Here is a 17,661-nt window from a genome sequence, read left to right as displayed (position 1 = left end):
TCATTTGCAGTGAGATGCTACCAGGCACTTAGCTCCTGAATCTGGGCTCCCTGTGTGGAAACATCAGAAATAAATTAATAGAAAGTTTGTATTTTACTCCATTTACATCCTGCCCCTTTGCATTCACCTGACTCATCAAAGACTAAGTGCTAATAACTTCTCAACATCAATTTAGAAGTCGCTGGGAGATGATGAAGTGAACTGAGTAAATTGTTACCGCCGTCCCGGAGGGCGGCTCAACAGAATGAGTCTCGGTTGAAAATATGCCGTCGATAGAGTAGGTTTTCATTCGATTTATTTCTTTTTTTAAAGCATCATCTCATAATTTTATTGTCTTCACAACAAAATCAGTTAAAGACTGGATGATCGGGCCATGGCCTTGTCACCTCCCAGTTCAAAACGCCCTTCCTCCTCCAAAGCAGAGTTCTCTGTGTCTACAGTCAGACTCCAACCCTTAGCCTCAGCACAATCGGCTCAGTAGTTTTATTCTTTTGCAGTATAAGGGCTTTGTTGGCCACTGTAGCCTTTCTGATTCCTGTCAATTGCTCCTGAACATGAGGCCTGTCCTGGAGGGGTTGTGCAGCCAATGTCACTCTATTGGGAAAAACTGATTTTCCCTCATGCAGTAGGCATAAGTGTCATTTCAAGTATTAAACTTTACCCCTAGTAGCTAGGCTTGCAGCCAGTCATTATTATAATATATATCAAAATAAATTATAAGAAAAAAACAAAACTCTCACCTCAGAATTGGACAAGGCAAACCAGCAGAAGGAAAAGAATCCAAGAAAAGACACAAGAGTCAGAGACCCACTCCTTTGGTCACTCAGAAGTCCTACAAAAACACTGAACTGGAAGCCATAAGATATATGTAGAGGATCTGCTGCAGACCTGTGTAGGCCCTGCATATACTTCTTAGCATCTGAGAGTTCATTTAGCTTTGTGCACGTTGAGTTAGAGAACTTTATACCTTATCTTCTTGGTGTCGTCCTTCCCCTCTGGCTTTCACATTCTTTCTGCCTCCTTCTGAAAGATTTCCTGAGCTCTGAGGGGAAGCATTTGATGGAGGCTTTTTTTTTTTTAAGTGAGGAGAATTATATGTAGGCAGAACATCCCTCCAAGGATGCACCTCCAAGGTGGTTATGAGCTATGGATGTTGGGATTCCATGCATTACCTCTATACCTCTAAATTTAAAGACAAACCTTTACACTCTTTTCAGGTGGTACAAAATGGGAGAGATGGTCACACATAAAATAGCTACAAGCCAGGAACTAAAACGAAAGGCGCTCTTCAGAAGTACAAAGTATGACATAAAAAAATGAAGAAGAGAATAATCACTTCTAACTAGAAACACCTGGAATGATGGGAGGTTAGGAGGCTCTGAATTGTGGGAGGAGCTCCAAGACAGGGAAGCAGAGATGCAGAGGAAAAGCTTGAGGAAAGGAACGATCTTTCACGTAGCGTGAGCAAGGAGGAGCTGGGATGGAGAAGGGTCTGGGGCTTCCTACTGGAGAAGATAGAGTGTAAAATGAGGCCCTCATGCCAACCTCCTAAGCATCACTGAGGAAAGGTGTGATAAGCCCTGAAAATGTATGTTAGGCAGACTTTCAGAATTGGAGGGGAAGAAGACCAAAGACTAGGATATGACAGGGAAAACAAGCAAAATTATGAGAACAGCCAAAACAAAAATGATGCAACCAGAGAATACAATTTTTCCACACCCACATTTAAGGGAAGATGGAACCTTACAAACTTAAAATAAAAAGTAGTTTGAAGATGAGAAGTCATGGAGATAAAAGGGAAACCATGAGAGGACATTACCAGGATGCCATGGGAAGAGACAAAGTGACCCCAGGGTGGCAGAAGAGTTGATGAAATGTTCTAGTGACAAAGAGAAGGCTGCAGAGGCCAGTAGAGACCAGAGCGGCCCATGAGAGTGGAGAGGCCCGTGGAGAGCAGAGAGGTCGGTAGGGAGTGGACAGGGGGAGAGGTACCGAAGGGGGAGACGAAAGAACAAGAAGCTGTGGCACACAGGGCTTTTGAATTTCCAGTTTGGGAAGTGGAAACAGTTCTAACTTGTCTAGGATCGATCAATACTGTTACTAATGGGCACCACCTTGGGCCAGTTTTGATCCATAAATTATTTTAGAAATTTTACATCACTACAGAGAGCAATAGAGAGACTAGTTATATGGAGTACCTCTTCTCAAGGCATTTCCTCTTCCTCATTTGGGGAAACTTTCAGAGGAGTTTCTTGCCAAATGTTAGCGCTCATTTCTTCTTGAAAAAGTCAAGCATACATCCACTTTTTATTGCTTTTATATCTTTAACATTGAAGCCTTCATATTTAAATTTTTTATTTCTTTTAATAATGGGAGGAGCAGAATGTGCACATGAGTGCAGGTGTTCACAAAAGCCATAGGTATTGGTATCCTCTGGAGCTGGAGTTTCAGGTGGTTATAAACTCCTGGACATGGGTGCTGAGAACGCAACTTGAGTCCTTTGCAAGAGCAGTAAGCACTGGACTTTAAGTCATTGGTCCACCCGAGAGACTCCATTTAAAGCACAACCCGCTCCAGGAATCTCCTCCACCTTTCAGTGTCGACAGGGAATGCTCTCAATGCAGATTACTATTGATCAAACAATAATGACTATACAAGTCAATTCAGAGAAGGCAGAATCGCAGATCCTAATATTTCTGGAACTCTAAGGAAGCGGCTAGTCTCGGTCTGAGCTGGATTAACTCATAGAAGAAATCTTTCCTGTACCATTTTTATAAGAGCCATGCTCTTGTTCGTAGCACATATACGCAGATGTTCGTGTGTGTGTGTGTGTGTGTGTGTGTGTTTTATTTTTATATAAAAAGTAGAGTTTTCCATTAGCCACTACTCCATCTCTTGTGGAAAAAGTCCGCCATCAGCATTGTCAACATGGGACCCTTCTCATCAGAGTTCATACCTTAGCTCTACCTCGAGGCAATTTAAATATTTAGAAAAGTCATTGACCTGTGTCTGCTCCTTTTTTTTTATCAACTCTTATATGATAATGTGGGAAATAAAGAAATATATGTGAAGTACTGAGAATGGTACCTGTAATAAGGCATGCAAAACATACCATCCATCTATCATATATTTCTTTCTATAGTAATCATAACACAATGAATTCATGCTGAACAGACAGAGCATCACATTTTCAAAGTTATGTATTATTCCAAATACATATGGAATACCCCCAAACTTACAAAGTATCTTATTGTTAAGAATTGGGTTAGTTTTTTCCAGATTTTAGCTACTGAAATTCATATAATTTAGGTCACAATCACCACCTGACAAACCTGCTATAAGTTGAAAATATTAAATTCATTACAAAGTTAAGCAATTAAGTTGAAGCACAGCAAAACTTGTATATCCTCACATATTCATGTTATTATTTCACAGTCAGACTGCTGGATGAAGAGGGGTATGCATTTCCAATTCTGTGAACATCTGCCAGTTAGAGTAAAACGTCCTTGCAGTCACTCATGAGACTATGCAGTCAATGTGCTTTGTTCGCAAGCACCCAGGCCCATGCTTGTATCTGCAGTCAGTGAAGACTTCTTTAACACTGTACGATTTTTACATTATACATTTACATTGAACAGTTGCAAAATGATAAAAAAATGTAGTGGAATCCCAAGTTATTGACTATTATATTGTCTATTTTACGTGTTGGTACTCTCCACTCATTTGCTAGTGTGTATTTCTTACTACAAGTGCTCCCTGTATTATAGTGTGACTATTAAGTCCCCTTTCAGTTATTCACAGCCACACCATTTCTCTCTTCTAAGACTTCACTTGTAAGTGGTCGTTTCCTGGATATTAGCTCTGAATGAAGCTTTCTCCCAGCCCCTGAGGATTAGTGGCCATTGAAGTCTGAGCATTCATTGCCAATGCATTAGGAGAGGTGTGTGTTTCCTATTATAAAATCAATGCTTCTATGACTTTCCCTGCAACGGTAAAACACCACATTAATCTTTATATTTTACCTAAAACAAAAAGAAATCTTTTCCTTAGCAAGAATCTCTTGGTTTTGTGATTTACCGTCTTGCTGTGAGCCCCGTACCTACAGAATCACATGGCAAAGTGACGAAATTGTGAATGCCTTAAATCCATACAGAAGAGATTTATAAAATGTTCATAGAATATCTGGGAAATTCAAGGGCTCTCGGACTCTAGTGGCTTTGAATTAGCTCAAGCTAACCCCGACACATGCTCCTGCAAATGTTTCCTGCATCAAATATCTATTGTCTTGTGTCTATGCCTTTTGTTTCCCCAATGAAATAAGTTTACTTGTCATTTTTCATTTTGCTTTTCAGGAGTCCCAGTGTTTTCTTGGACACAGAATAAGACCATTTGGCATCTCTCCCTGTGAGTAATGATCTATTTATGGATCTGTTCCTCCGGCATATTTCTGCTGACATAGTTCTTCAGGCACAGGAAGAAAAAAAAATAAAGAAAGTTAGGCCACATGACATCTGAACACTGCGAATAGGCTGAAGGAGTAGATGATGACCTCAGCCAACAAATGTCTTGTTTATTTTTAATTGGTAACGATTGTATACATGTGTAAAATACAGCATGCGATTTCAATGAGTGCCACGTGTCATGGTTTCTTTGAGCCTCGTATGCCTGTTAAACTGCTTCCATCCCCTTTATGGTGAAGTCTGAGGACAATTACCAAGACTCACCTGAGCTGAAACCTTCCCCCAACAGCAAGGTCCTGAAGATCCTAATAATATCCATGGATGGGAGACTTGGACAAAAGAGCATGATAGTCATCCAAAGAGGCAAGAAGAAAGAGGGACTGAACCTCTGCTCAGGATAAGGGGGGGTATGCAAGACAGGCAACAGTCACTGGTGTATCTGGGGACAAGTTTTATCTACAGAGTGTACATTATAAACAAGTGCTCCTTTAAAACATTTTTAAATATTTAGCTTATTTTTATGTATATGTATGTGTCTATGCCTGTGTATACACACATATGTGTGACTAGATGTCAGCCTAACATCCAGTTGATTTGGAACTGGAGTTACAGAGGGCTGTAGGCCACTTGACATGGGTGCTGGGAATCAAACTCAAGTCCTCTGAAAAAGGAACACATGGTCTTAACCATTGAACCATCTCTACAGCACCGAACAACACCTACTTTTTAGAAACACAAGTGCTGAGGACTCCCATGATTCCAACCCGAGGGTGGATTCCTAGGAACTACGCTGGGGAGAAGGACAACGGAAGTGACATCATCATAGGAAGACAAAGGAGACTACTTGCGCTGAAGGAGTGGTCTGTTCCTGATGCTAAGCATAGAAGGGAGTAGGGATCGATCGAGGACGGATACTCACAAACTGGTGTCAAGTCGAGTTATTTGAGATGATGCTTATGGACACCTTTGACTTCATATATGCAATCTCATGTCTCAGTGGGGAGTTGATGGCTCAGGTGGGCTTTTCACTTGTGACTAATTCTGAACAAAAGTGACTTGGACATTCAGGGGATAACGTCATGATAGGAACACGAGAGCCCATTGTAGCCAGGGAGGAATACTGCATGAACGTCATAGGCAGAGGGGCCAAAATTCCTCCATCTAATAGTGCTGAAATAATCTAAAGGGCTAAGTGTATGCGTGGGGGAGTAGGGCTACCTCAGAGAAAAGTCTGAGAAGACTATAAATACTTCTGTTGGAGGGAGGCCTTATCTAGATATCACAATGTGACTGGAGATGGATACCCAGTAAGCCCCATTTTAAAGTTAATATTCTAAAATGGACACATAACTAAGGTAAAGGCATCAAAATAAGCACCGTAATTCATTAGATTGCTAATAGCAATAATAGCCTAAGGGTCACAAATATGGTAGAAGAGCAAGGGGTTTTGATGGATTTTTAAAGAATAAGAGAGATAAGTGATTCGAAGCAGGTAATAGACAAAGAAAACCAAATAGGAAAATTCTGTTCCCCGGGATGTGGACAGATACAGGCTTCGCCATTGACTCTCCATAGGAGTTGACATGAATTGGGGGTCAGCAGAAAGGCTGCTTAAAATGGCAAGAGAGTAGACAAAGAAAAGTAAGGTTCAGTGGCCTCATTCAGATTAGTCCTATGGGGTCAATGCCTGTGTTGAGTCTAGTTGCCCACTACTGTGACTCTGAAGCTTCTGCACATCGGGAGATATGCTCACACTCTTTTGAATATGGCCATCGTATTGGCATCTTAGATCCACTTTCAAAATACTGCTTATTTTTTCTTCTAATTCATTTATTCAGTAAATTTCATGAAGTCTTGGGGGGGGTTGGATTACGTGATACTGAACAAAATAGACAGAATTCCTCATGTGATAATGTTTATATTGTAGAAAGAGAGACACAAATAGATAGGTGAGTAAATTCATGAATGGAAAGTTACAGTATTTCTTAGTGCTGCTGGGGAAATATAAATCAAAGCAAATTAAATAGTAGCAGGCTGAATAGTTTGGACATTATCAGAGAAGGCCTACCCAATGGCCCTCGAGTACACAGGCTGTTGAGGCAGGGATTGGACATCTGCAGATTCTTCATCAGCATAAACATTACGGCTGGATCTACCCGCGAGTGCAAAGGTCCTGCATATGAATATGGCTGGCACATTTAATAAACCTTCTTTGCCTCAGCTGCCAGGATCCTAGACAATCACAGCCCAGACCCAAATGGCTCCTATTTTAGGTACATACATTATGACCACTAACATGGGGAAGAATGGAGCCCTGGTGAGGGGAAGGAGAGACTAACCTACACCTGTGCTGTGAAAGGGGGCCTCAGCACTGGGTGGGTTTCTGACTCTTATTACCCATTCTTCAGACTCTGAGTCTCTCCAAGCATGTGCATCATGTGTATGTCTGGGTAACCCCCGATACAACAAAGAATATCAAGACTTAGTGCATGCGTCTAACTGGGAGAGATCAACAGTGTCCATCTTTGTTTAAGAAAGCCATATATTGACATCAATTCCCAAGCATTTCCTCCAAAGTAGAATAGCACAGAGACAGGGGACTAGACTTTAATTTTTAAAGCATAGTCTTCATGCCTTGATCATTCCCTCCACCTTCCCGTTCCTTTCAAGGCTGCTGACTTCTACATGTGAGAGACATGAGACATAGGAAGGTAGGGAGACTGGCCCAGCACCATAAAGCTATGAACAGCACAGCTGAGAAACTTAACCTAGCAGAACAAGGAAATAGCATGTTTAGAAATCATAGTTTTATTTATGTGCTATTATGAGCAAAACTTCCCAGATAAGCATAAGGAGGAGTGAATTGTTTGATTAAAGATGACAGGTCAAATGCATTCATTTGGGGATTTTTTTTTAAGGTTCTAGTTGGCAAGATGCCAAATTGAAAACAAAGTCCCTTGTAATACGTTAACAAATAAATACCTTCCCTCGGAAACTTGGGTAACATCTCATTTCACCCGGAGAATGTTGCCTGGCTTCAAGTCTTATTCTAATGTGAGACCCTCAGGCCTTCTAGGAGGAAGATGGGGGAGCAGAGATGGGAAGGGCAGGTTGGGTGGAGGGGGGAAATGAGAAGGCAATCTGCAGAGGTTTCTGAGTGACATTTACATGAAGTGTGAGTTTCATTTGGTAGCAACTCATTGCACAAGCTAGTCTTTGTGATTGGAGCCCAGCGGTTCCACTGTCTCAATGTGGGGGATTGTTTTGCAGCCAGATGTAGTGAAATCAGCCTTGGCTTAACAGACTGGAAAACAGTCTATTATCTCTGCCTTGCCAATCACCAGCGGTGGGACCCTGGACAAGTCACTTAACCTCAAAGGACATCAGCATTTTTTATTTGGAAAAATTACAATTGAAACAGACAATGCCTTCCAGCAATTCTGTGAATCAAGAAGAACTGACAGCTGTTGCTGTAAATGAAGTTCAAATTTAGTGCCCTCTTTACTGTACCTGTTGTTAGGATGTGAACCCTTGGGAAACCCCCAGTTTAATAGTTGGCTTTTATGAGACACTCAAAAGACACACATTTGCTAGTCTTTGTCCTGAAATGGAAAGTAGCCTTTTGCCTGCTAATACAATTGTAACATTCAGTAAATGCTTACTAGCCAAGGGATGTTGCTTCTGTTTGAAATTCTCAGCTAAAACCAAAGCAGGAAAACAATATGCAAAGTAGAGTCACACCATTTAAGGAAAATGGATATAAATGTTAATAGACCAAAAATGTGGGCAGGATGGGCAGCAAAGGCTTTACAGTGGACTGTCTGAGAGATTGGGACTGAAACGTGAAGGATGTTTACTTTCTTTGTTTATTACACATGCATTCTGCATAGCAACATAATACATACAGGAATGACTTAATTCATTTGTAAATTGATTAAATATAGGACTCTTACTGGTTCAAACTAGCCGGACAAGATACTGTGTCATGGGTCATATTATCACACTACAACAACAAACTACTAAACTAAACTAAACCTCAAAGATTTTTCTCAAGCCTTAGAGGTCCTGCCTTGCATTTATAGTTCAGGGGGAAAAAGTCCAAAGATATTCTTTGCAGGGACGATGTGCACAATACAAGTATGAATGAAAAGTCTTTTTTTTTCCTCCTTTTTGTCTTTTTATTTCCTGCGATTCCCAGGAGAGTAGGCGGTAGGCTGGTTATCAGAGCAACTGAATGTATGGGCTTGCCTGGAAGTGATAGCAAGCAAGGCTGGAAGATGGAAATGGCGATAAAGTGAGCTTGACTTGTAGAGATGCTGAGCTGAGCATCCGTGCTCTCACCCAGACTGCTCGTGTTAATTGCATCTTATTCCACTTGACTATGTATTTCATTGCATTCATATGTTGATGAGGGGGCATTGCTCTGTGCTTCTTATCAAAAAATCTCAATAACAGGGCACCCAGAAACACCCGCCCATCGGCCATGCAAAGACATTCCATCTCCTTATGGCAGAGTTGCTCCCATCAGCAAAGTCACCTTTTCATCAGACTGCCTGTGAGCACTTAGAACACCCGATGCCACGATGCTGAAAGAAATGGCCATTTCTGATGCGACGGAGGCAATCTAAGCTTTGTGCTTTCAAGCCACTGCAAAATGGATTAGAGCCATACCAAGAGAGTATTTATTCCTTATGTGTGTGTCTCTGCTCCAGGTTGTTGCTGATGAGGGAATACCTGCAAGGATGCAGAGCTGACTCCATCAGTTAACAGTGACGAGCCACAGAAGCTCATCCCCTAAGCTTTTCCAGAGAGGGAAAGGATATGGATGATCTGAAATTCCAAGTCCTGGCCATCAAAAGCAACAGTGAGATGTGCGCTCACTTTGGATGCATTCACGGCCGTGAATCTAACTCTATCTCAGACAGCTGAGCTCAGCTTTCTGCAGCTTGATTTGCTCCACTGTCAAGCGCACATACCAGTAACTACTCACTGTAAACCTACGGCAACAATATCCAGCAGGTCCTTTAGGTAGCCTGAGGAGCGTGTGGAAGGTATCTAGGAGACTCCAGCTTCCCCTCCTTTAGCTCTCTCTCTCTCTGCCCTTTCTCATTTCAGAAACAGTCAGTTTCTGTCATTGCACTCGCTGACCTCAATTCTCACACAGGCCACCGTGCTACAGTTGAACGCCAGCCAGGTTGACAGGTGTAGCAATTTCCTCCCATTTCCTAGCTTGAGTGTCCAAAGACCTCGAAATTAGAAAAGCAGATGAAAAGTGTATGAATCAATGTGTAAACAAAAGGACTGGTCTAGACAATCCTTGCAACTCCCTCCAGGCCTGAGACAGAGAGGTAAACAAATATCAGGTAGACAGAACTTTTCCTCACCTCAGCTCTCACGGCAGCCCTTTGGCCTTACTCTGACCATTGAATGTGATGTTTGCTGGTCAGCAGACCAGCCAGGTCATGAAAGTCTGCTAGCGGCAATTGTCAGTATGTTGGATGAGGTTTCTCTCCATGCCTTTCAATGCATGTGTTTGCTTTATATGGTGTCACTGCAGTCTGATGGCAGAGCGGAGAGGCCAGAGACAACTCTTTAGTGTACTTTGTGGAAAGAGCAAGTGATGAGGCATTGGCATGAGGCAAAAAAATATTCAAACAGTTCCAAAAGAAACCTCAATAACCAGAATAAACAATGTCTTGGGAGCAGTATTTTTAAATTCATACTTAATACAAAAACCCCTTAGTGATCAAAATATTTAAAACTTAAATGCAGACAGGAGATAACACTGTCTATACAATCCTGTTTCCTTCATATCATCTAATTTCCACACAGGATGGGGCAGGGGCAGCATCAGAGAGGACCTCAGCCTCCAGTCAGGCACGGCTCACCTACCATAACTAGTAGCCTCAAGGAAATTGTTGTTCTTATTTGGTTCCTCATTCTGAATCACATTTCAAGTGGAATCCCAGAAAGGTAGCCCACTATATGACTCACTACACTTGAGAATTCTAAGGCTATTTAAAAAAAAAAGTCTATTGTTTAGGACAGCATCGATGACTCAAAGAGGGGATGATCCATTCATTTGTGTCTGCCACACAAACTGTTTGTTGAACAGTAACCATGAGCCAGCTGCTAAGCTAGACACAGAAACAGCACAGAAATGGAAGAGGACAGGAGGCCTGGCCAACCCAAGAATGGAATTCCAGAAGGAGCCATCATCACAGCCAGAAACTTAAAGGTGAGAAAGAAAGCTCTCGGTGTGGGGACTGTGTGGAGTTTAGGATGGATGGATACATACACACACATGTGTGCATGCATATATATTATATGGAAGGAGATTATCCATCAAACCTGAGTTCTACTCACCGTCCTGCTGCTTACTGGCTAGACAATGGGGCCTCCTTATCCACTGGGATTCAGGACACAACACAAACTCTCCCATGAAGAAAGCAGACGACTTGCTAGAGAATGCTGTAAACCTCCCATGTGGGGTGTCTAGAGTTTATATTTCTCAGTGACCCACATCGGTCTGTGATTATGACACACCATCATGTCCCAGAGAGCGTTTTGCTAGTTGGCTAAGTTCCCATTGGACAATGCCTGCAAGGCTGAAGCATACAATGATCAGACTAGACAGCACACTCTCATCTTCTCCCTCAGATGTCAAGCAGACATCTAGGCTACGGCGGCCTAGCTGGCCTGCTGCTGCCATGTCTGCTGATCTAACTGGAAAGTCAGGATTACAGCCAGCTAGTTATAACAAACCAAAGAATTTTTGTGAACCCCGAGGCATATACGAGCTGTATGTTTTTGCCTCACCATTTTCACACGTAAGACCTTCCATACACCAAGATGAACAAACAACTCGTCAAATTCTCAAAGTCCTTCGTGATAGGCTCGCTGTGGTTCTTGAGAGCTTCTTTAGAGGTTCCAGCAGGGGAGCACAGCTACTCAGACACCCTTGACTGAAGACCAGCCCTCTTCTATTAGGGAAGGAGTGTGCAGGCACTTGGAGCAGAGAGGGAGAAAGGGGACACCAGCCTCGCCAGCCAGAGAAGACGAATCAACTCTGACTCTCAATGGGGTGACAGATGCTGCAGCCAGGCTGCCCTCACATCCGTCCACTGTGATTCTTAAGTAGAGCAGGAATTAAGAGCAAGGCGACATGTACTATGTGCCCTAACACACACAGTTGATAAGCGGCAAGGCCAGAATTAAGAATTCACTTGAGACCTGGTGATATGGCTCAGCAGGTAAAAGTGCTTGTCACTAAGCCTCACTCTGATCCTCAGAACCTACAGGATGGAAGAAGAGACCAGAGCCCAGGATGTTGTCCTCTAGTCTCTTCATGTGGGTGCTGACATGTGTGCTCTCCCCCATTCTCACACACACATACATGCACACTCTCAATAACAACAACAACAACAACAACAATAATAATAATAATATCTTTTAAAAAGAAGGAAACTGATCCCCCAACATCTACTTTTTAAAAACAAAGAAGTCAATTAATTCAGATTTCCGAGTGAATTCAGAATGAGCGCAGGCAGCAGCTATCTCGGGATGGCTTCTGTGCTTTCTGCCATGTTGCTCCATAAGCAAGGTTCATCAGCCTGCAGATCCAGAGACAGCACTCAGATTGGACACTCAAGAATGTAATTCCCCAGGATTCTGAAACACCTATGATTTAGTAGTGGGGAGGATCCTGTGCCTGTCCCTGCCTCCCCACATTCTTGGGAGCGGATATTTTCTCTCTCTGTCTCTGTCTCTCTCTGTCTGTCTCTCTCTCTCTCTCTGTCTGTCTGTCTCTCTCTCTCTCTGTCTCTCTCTCTCTCTCTCTCTCTCTCTCTCTTGCTCTCTCTCTCTCTCTGCTCTCAGCCCCTGCACCTTTTGTTCCCAAGCACCACCTCTCTCCATCTGCTCCTCCTTGATAAGAACTTGCTGCTTGCTCACTGCACCTTCTCCCAGTGGTCCCATAACTCTTTCCACTGCCAGACTTCATAAATGACGGATAGATGCACATGCCTGGATGCTCTCCCTCCACTCCCCTCTGGACCCTGAAATATAGCTCTGAGCACACTATTGTACGCCGTTCTGACTGTCACCAGGGAAGTCTTTTTCACTGTCTGTCTGCAGTTCTCTACTTCCAATCCCTGCATCCCTCCTCACTTAAAGCCATCCTGATCGTTGACACATTCCATGAAGGAATATAGATTACAGGATAGCCACAGTTAGCTATCTGGGAGCTGGTCCTAGTACTCACCAGCTTGGTATGTCACAGGAAAACTGTGAAACCCATCTCAGTGCCAAGGCAAAAGGACTCATACACACTGTAAATCAGATTCTATGTCTGGGTCCTGATGCGAGGCCTGACCCAAGGCGCATCTCTGGTGTCTGACTATCCCTCTCACAGTTCCCCTAGGTTTTTTGCTTTCATGTTAATTCTCTCCTACCTTGTCTGAGAAGCCCATTCCTACATTCTATACTGGAGCTTGATTCTCTCTTTTATCCCTCCCTGTGACTAAGTGCTGAGATTTCATCTCTGGGTTGATGGTCTCCTTTCTGTCCTCCTGCTTAGTGCAAACAAGGGTTGACCTTTACTGTACACTGAGATACGCTCCAGCCTTTCAAAGACGTTCCAGAGATACCCCCAAATCCACTTCTGTAAAACAGAAACCCATTTACCTTTCACGGCTAACCTTCTCCCTCCTTTGCCATCCCCTGTGCAGCTACCAAAGATCAACTGCACAGAGCTGTCTGGAATGCTGCTTTTCCTTCAGCGCTGTGGTCAGTCTGAGGAACAAATTCACTTTGCTTCCAGCCGATGTCTCCTACCGGAAACTTTATATTGCACCTCGAGTTACGTGGGCTTGAGTCATTAAGATGCATAGCCCCCCAAGTTGCGCTGTGGGTGTCTAGATAATGGGTGTCTGGCTAGGATCCAAGGATGCCAAGATGCCATGAGCTTTTCAAATGACACCCTAGAGCTTCGGAGCCTTGAGTCTCAACTTATTTATGAAGTTTTCAGTAAATCCGATAAATAAGGATATTTTGACAAGCAAGGGAAATGGGGTATGACATGCCAGGAACTAATTGTGTATTACTGTCACTGCCTCCGAGGTTTGCCTGTAACCTAATTTCTTCAGTGCATGTTCTAAAATGATGGTTCAATGCTGCTCACAGTGGCTCTGTGAAGAAGTGGCATTTCTTCACAAGATTAGGCTGAGAAAATGTGTTCTTGTTTTACTCTGTAGTCTGCCTAGAACACTTGCGTCACTGGCCTCCAAAAGTGGACCCCTTGGAGAAGCAGAGGCCGAGAGTTAGCCCCTGTTTTCCCAATGCAGAGTTATTGCTTTGCGGCTGAACTTCTTTCTCATCCACGTATTTAGTCATCCATTTCATGCATGTGTGTTGAACCTCTGCTTTATAGCAGTCCTGTGCTGAACGTGGAAGACACAGCCCTGATGCCCTGCCTGTCAGAAGGCAGAAGACAAATCTCATCAGTGAATGCTGAGGGAGAGGAGGGTGACGCAGGGCCCTCCAGAAGGAGAACAGCAGGCTTTACTTCCATCTCCTGTTTCCCGGCTACATCTCCTCCCCACCGCGGCTTCACCATCCCCATCATTTCACACTGATAATCCCACAATAAGCTCCAGGCCTGCAGCCCCACCGTCCCCAATTCATCCTCCACGCCGTGGTCATGGTCATCATTCTCCAATGCATATCTGATCACGCCTCAAACTTCTCCAACCTTCAAAGGCTTCTAGGCTTTTACATAAAATTGAAGCTCTTTTTGCTTGGGGATGGGGGGGGGGTGGGGAAATCCCAGCCACACGTGACTCCTGCTTATTTCTCAGATATGCTGTTATTATTCCACTCTGAGGAGATAAGACCCTGCATCGCTTGCTGCAGCCACACAAAACCCCTTCTGGGGCTCGCAATGCATACTCTTTCCAAGTCTTTTTCTTCTCCGTATCATTGCTCAAGACTCATCTCACGTCAGACTCCCTAAGAAACCTTTGATCTTCCCATCTTCCCCTGGCTCTGCCTCTGTGCTTTCCGAGTGTCCTGACTGTATGTCTATACAAACACTCACTCCATCGTATCAGTTGTTCATTTCTACCACACACGTGCTATTCTTTCCTCTGACTCCAGTCACGTGGGATGACTTACAGTTACCCAATTTATATCAAGCAGTCACACGTTGCCTCTGCCTGAAATGACTTTTCAATCCCCCCCCCACTGTGTAAAGAGTATTCATTTTTTTTTTACAATTTTTTACCTAAATTCCCCCCCCCATGGGGGGGAGAGAAGCAGATTGCTGACTCTCGAACACCATTGGCACCTTGCTTATACTGCATCCATACGTTAGTTATTCACCTTCTTGCATTTTTGTTTGTTTTGTTTTGTTCCTTCCTGGCTCCGGCAACAAGTCGCGACACGACACGTGTTTTAGAAGCGTTGAGGAAACCCAGAGGGAGGGAGCAGAGTGTACAGTTCATATGCCCAGAACTCAGTACGGAGCAGAGACGCTGCTCGCTGGCTGCTTCCTGTGTGTTCATCTCAGCTTTACCACAGCACTGTAAACACTTTGAGGGCCAGAACTATGTTCTCTATTTGTGTACAGCATCTGGTACTAAATACAGGACATGTGGTCCACACGCGCCTATCGTCAGAATCTGCGTGTTATCAATAAAGTGATCTTACAAACGAAGGAAGAGGAAAGGACCAGGGCAGAGAAGATAAGAATCCTAGTAAGGGGTGGGGTGGGGCATGTTCATCTTATTTTGCTAAGATCTTTGAGAATAATGATGAGACTGTTACCCTGAAGTAAAAAAGAAATAGGGGGAGGGAAGCATAGACTGACAACCATTGCCAGTTTCAACTGGAAAGTATTTCTGGGGAGGTCTTTTCTTCCCTACTTATTTGAAAAGGGACAAAAATAAAAACACTTCAGATTCCTTTCACCCCGAACCCTTTTTAATAGAGTCATAAAGCCAGGCTATTTTAATCCTATGTTTCCCTTTCTCAGTGCACCCCCCCCATTTCGTTTTTCCTTTCTTCTCCAAACCTCCTTCCGCCGGCTGTGCTTAGGAGACAAGATCTCACCTGTGAACTTCCTCATTGAAGCTCATATAGGCCATGGTTTCTCCCATTTCAAAGTCCCAGTGTTTTCAAAGCAAAACTGTTCCCTGTTGGAATCAGTAGGGTGTGGGGGGTGGCCTCTACTTGCCATCTGGAAGTGAGGAAACCCCCCTTGACTATCACTCAGATCCTAGAGGCCAGTTCCCAGCGTTTCTTCAGTCGCCACCAGCTTGGCTTCCCTTACAAAGTCCAGACTTGTGGCTTACAGAAGAGACAAGATTGCACCCACGTGCATCCACCCCCACCTTCCCGTCACAAACACAGCAGAACGGAGAAACTTCCATACATACACTTCCTATACCTAAAAAGCAAACTTGTGATTACGGTAAAGGCGAGTCTGGTGACAATGTATTCTTCTATGTTCTAGATAGGACATAACAGGCATCTCCAAAGACAATCCCATTCTGTGAACAGGAACAGCCTGCCACAGCCCCAGAAAGGAGAAGGAATTCAATGCCGACTTTCCCTTGCCAGGCACTGGGCTTCATCATGCCTTGATTGGCTTCACACCTCTGATTTGCCCCTCTTCTGTTCCTCTTTGTCCTGGCCTTACCTGCTGACCCAGTGCTGGCTACCTCTAAAGGCCCTTGGATTCCAGGCTTTCCCCAGGTGTCCGCAAGCCCTTTGCTCTCTGGGAGCTCGCCTCAGCTAGGGCTGGCTTTTTTAAAGGAAATTCTTTCCTCAGGACCTTTCCCCTGGTGCGGAAGAGAAACACAGCCGTGACAGTCCACCACTAGGTAACCAGGTGGTAGGTGGCAAAGCATCTCCACAGAAAGGTTGAAAGCAAAAAACGATAAAAAAAAAAAAACCCACAAAGACAAATAACAACCCCGAATCCGACTCATATTCCACACGTGTGTGCCACAAAATCCAGGACAAAAATAAATTCCCAGATTGGCTCAACGCGACTGCCACCACAGCTGTCTCAGTCCAGCCCCTAGAGCTGCTGCAGTGGTGTGTGTGTGTGTGTGTGTGTGTGTGTGTGTGTGTGTGTGTGTGTGTGTGTGTAGATAGACCTCCCCCCTTTCCCCCTCCCACCCCCAGAGCAGAGACCCTGGGGCCCTGCTTTTCTAGGAGGTGATTATACCAAGCCTTTCAGTAACTCATCATTCATCCGGCGCTGACCCGAGCCTCACCCTAGAAACTCTGTCACTGGTACCCATGAGAAAGCCCATGGCTATCCCAATTCTCCAGGTGACACCGTTACTATGTGCCTAGAGCTCAGGAAAGAGAACCTCTGGCAGGTGCCCACGCCTGAAGCAAATCAATGGCAACGCTTACAGCTAGGAGCTGAGAAATCTCAAGCCCTGTTGGGTAGGAGGGTTAAGCATCAACTACCTGCAAGGCTCCGGACCCCCACGCCCACCCCCTCGATGCCGCTGGGCTTTCCAGCCCAGAATGCACTCTGTAGGGCGGAACCGGACAGAGAGAGCGCCTCCACGCCCCCTTTGTCTCCACGTTTGCCAAATGACAGGAGAGGAAAGTTTACGAGCATGGACAGGGTAGCTTTCTTCGGGTTCCATCTGGCACCTCTCAGGAATCGACTGTCCCTGGGATCGCCCTGTCCTCCCTGAAACAACCAGGGCAGTACCTTCATCTGCACCTTGAAACCCGCAAGCCAGACGGGGGCCACCTGCACCGACCGCCGTTGAGTCGGGAACCCGCCCCTTCAACCCCGGCTGCCCAGGCTCAGCTGCCCCCTGAGCTGCAGGCGCCACACTCACCTCAGGCAGCCAAGCTTCTCCCTTGCGCCCTATTGGGCGGCCCGGCTGCGGACAGCGAGGTGCATTCAGGCAGCGGCTGCAGACAAGCTCCCCGGGCGCTGCTGCATTCCGCCTGCGTGGGAGAGCGAGCGGGCGAGCGCGCGGCGCGGGCGTGTGCGAGTGTGTGTTGGTGTGATGTGTGTGTGTGTGTGCGTGTGAGTGTGCATGTGTGTGTGCGCGCGGAGGGGGGGAGGCGGGGGTGCGAGGGATCACAGATCCCCCTCAGCGATCATCCCGAGTTCTGCCTCCTCTGCTGCCTCCTGTCGCCTTTGGGTCCTGGTTTTGGGTTTGGG

At 44.9% G+C, this 17,661-nt stretch overlaps 1 protein-coding gene across 2 annotated transcripts in view; it reads right to left on the bottom strand.

Moving 5' to 3' along the window:
- Window positions 1-17,429, bottom strand: part of Plppr1 (phospholipid phosphatase related 1) — a 225,256-nt gene extending 207,827 nt beyond the window's left edge. Inside the window, exon 1 of one of the 2 annotated variants that reach the window (XM_026786794.1) lies at window positions 17,330-17,429. The gene's annotated coding sequence lies outside the window, so the exon portion shown is untranslated. Of the gene's footprint in view, window positions 1-17,196; window positions 17,216-17,329 lie in introns of those variants that run through there. The other variant, XM_026786795.1, reaches the window with a different exon arrangement.
- Between the last annotated feature and the right edge of the window lie 232 nt (window positions 17,430-17,661).

Source organism: Microtus ochrogaster, linkage group LG5 (genome assembly GCF_000317375.1).
Source record: "Microtus ochrogaster isolate Prairie Vole_2 linkage group LG5, MicOch1.0, whole genome shotgun sequence".
In the NCBI taxonomy this organism is placed as follows: domain Eukaryota; kingdom Metazoa; phylum Chordata; class Mammalia; order Rodentia; family Cricetidae; genus Microtus; species Microtus ochrogaster.
The sequence above is the reverse complement of the archived record's forward strand: the minus strand, read 5'-3'. Positions and strand labels throughout refer to the sequence as shown.